Source organism: Octopus bimaculoides, chromosome 8 (genome assembly GCF_001194135.2).
Source record: "Octopus bimaculoides isolate UCB-OBI-ISO-001 chromosome 8, ASM119413v2, whole genome shotgun sequence".
Lineage (NCBI taxonomy): Eukaryota > Metazoa > Mollusca > Cephalopoda > Octopoda > Octopodidae > Octopus > Octopus bimaculoides.
The window spans coordinates 14,067,283-14,070,484 of NC_068988.1; positions in this window are offsets into that span (position 1 = coordinate 14,067,283).

Sequence of the window (3,202 nt, forward strand, 5' to 3'; positions counted from 1 at the left end):
ACACACACACACACACACACACACACACACACACACACACACACACACACACATATATATATATACCACTTTTTGAAATAATCTTTATAGATTTTTCATAGAAAGTAGAGCCAACACTGAAATTTACGAAGTTTCATATACGAATAATTGTATGTAAACATGTTGCAGTGAGTGTCGTTAGAGCATCGTCGGGTGTGTGCTGCCAAAATCCTGCTGCATTACATATATATATATATATATATATATATATATATATACATACATATATATATTGTTGTACCATTCAAAACCTTTTATTCTTTACAAACAGTACACAATTCTTCAAGCGAACTACAATACTCTCCTATATATATATAGGAGAGTATATACATATATATATATATAGAGAGAGAAAGAGATAGGTTATGAGCGGTAGCGGTGTCAATGAGACCCATACGTTTCCTCCAATCAACTCTCTATTTCCTATCTTATCTAAATTAACTATTGCTTAACCATCCTCTCACACCGTCTCCCATGAATGGATATAATAAATATCCTGGAAACAGCTGTAAGACCTTCTATTTATAGATGTTCTAAAATATACACAGCCTTGTTATTTTTTATCTCATTACGAAAAGTAAATCCATATATAGTACATGGACGTGTTTTGTGTGCGTATACATCATGATATCTCTACCTATCTGTCTATGTATGGATGTATGTATGTATGTATGTATGTATGTATGTATCTATCTATCTATCTGTCTGTCTATCTATCTATCTATCTATCTATCTATTTATCTATCAATCTTTAGATAGACAGATAGATAGATAGATAGATAGATAGATAGATAGATAGATAGATAGATAGCTGGATATACAGCAATATATTCTGTCATGACACAGTGACACCTGCAGACAAAACCTAACTTACATATATACCATCAACTTTCAACTCAGTGCAATGTTTTTCCTGTCATGCAAACAATTCTTTCTCTCTGTTACATTTACCTCCATGTTCCTCCATTTTCCTCCATTTTTCCTGCATCCTCACCCCCGCCTTCAACCTTCGTTTTACACACCCATAGCTCTTACCAAGACAGAAAAGCACTTTAAAGCTGCAAGCTGCTCTCGCCGTTATGAACGAATTATTTTTGTGATGGTAGGGTTAATAGGGGTGGTAATTTGGTGACTGTGGTGTCGGTGTGAGTGGTGGTTGGGAGTTTTGCGTGAATAATGGCGATGATAGGGGAAGCGGTTTTTGAGTGTCGAGGCTGATGAGGCTGGTGGCCGTGATGGTGATCTCGATAGTATTGATGTAGAGGTGGTGGTAGTGGTGGTGGTGGTGGTGGCGGTTAAGGTGGCGGCGATATTGTTGATGATTGTGACGGCGATGGTGGTGGTAGAAGAAACGTTATTGATGATGAGGGCGGTGTTGATAGTTAAGGGGGTGGCGGCAGTTGTAGTGGTGGTGGTGATAGTTGTGGCAATGGTGATAGTTGTGGCGGTGGTAGAATAGTTGTTTGGTGGAAGTGGTAATTATAGTGGTGGTGGTAGTTGTGGTGGTCGTCGCAGTTGTGGTGGTGGTAGTCGCAGTTGTAGTGGTAGTAGTTGTTGTGGTGGTGGCAGTAGCGGTGGTGATAGTTGGGGTGATGGTGGTGGTACTGGTGCCGGTAATTGTGGCAGCGTTGTAGTGATGGTGGTAGTAGTGGTTCTGGTGGTGGTAGACGTTTATGGTGGTGGTAGTCGTAGTGATGATTGTGATGGCTGCGGTGTGAGTAGAAGTGGTAGTATCAGTGATGTTGGTGCGGGGACCGATGGTATAGTAACACTGTTAATAATAATGTTGGCGGTGGCGGCGGTGGAGGAGAAGGTGGCGGCGGTGGAGGAGAAGGTGGTGGCGGTGAAGGTAGTTATGATGGCGGTGGTCAGTATAATAGTGGTGTGTAGAGACATTTAAAAGAGAGTCAGTGGCTGTTATGAAGATGATGGTGGTAAACAGGGTATTGGTGGATGATGATGGTGATGATGATGATGATGATGATGATGATGATGATGATGATGATGACGATGATGATGATGACGATGACGATGATGATGATGACGGGGACGACGACGACAACGATGACGATGATGATGAGGATGATGATGATGATGATGACGACGACGATGATGATGATGAAGATGACGATGATGATGATAATGATGATGATTACGATGACGATGACACTAATGATAAGGACGAGGACGATGATGACGATGATAATGACGATGACGATGATGGTGATTATAATGATGATGGTGATGACGATGATGATGATGACGATGTTGATAGTGATGGTGATGCAGCTGCTACTGCTAATGTTGATGATGATGATGATGATCATGATCATGATGACGGTGACGAAGATGACGAAGACGATGATGACGATGATGACGATCAGAACGATGATGATGACGATGACAATGGTGATAATGATGATGATGAGGATGATATGATGATGTGCACCTTGGACAATGTCCGATATCTACCTTTATTAAACGACATTGCGTAGGTTGAGGGAAGTTTTGCTGTTATTTCTAGCACGCGTATGACCATATTGAGGCACATTGATTGTGACAGGAAATGCAGTTATTATTGTTTTACCTCAGATCAGATACATTTGAACAGGCGACAACGATCAATAGCGCTCCTGTCATGACCATTCCGTCTTTTTTCTTATATGCAGGGACCTCAAGTTTCCATTATCCAGTTGTTTTTCTTTTTAAGACGATAGACTGTGAATTGAAGAAGACTTAACTGCTACTTCTAGCAAATTGAGCGTGCACGCAGGGCTGCCGGTAGTTTGAGAGTTGTGTGTTAACCAGGTGGTAGCTTTCCTATGACGACGGTGGTCGTCATGGTGATGGGGAAACGACAGGTGCAAGAGTGAGAGAGAGAGAGAGAGAGAGAGAGAGCGAAAGAAAGAGAGAGAGAAAGAGAGAAACAGCGAGCGAGACAAGTGTGTGTGCGTGCGTATGTCTGTGTATATGAAAGTGTGCGTATATGTAAGCATGCATACATACATATGTGAGTGTGTGGATGTGCATATATATATATATATATATATATATATATTTGAATATATATACATATATACATGTATATATATATATACATAGATACATATTATATATATATACACATATGATATATATATATATATATATATATATATATATA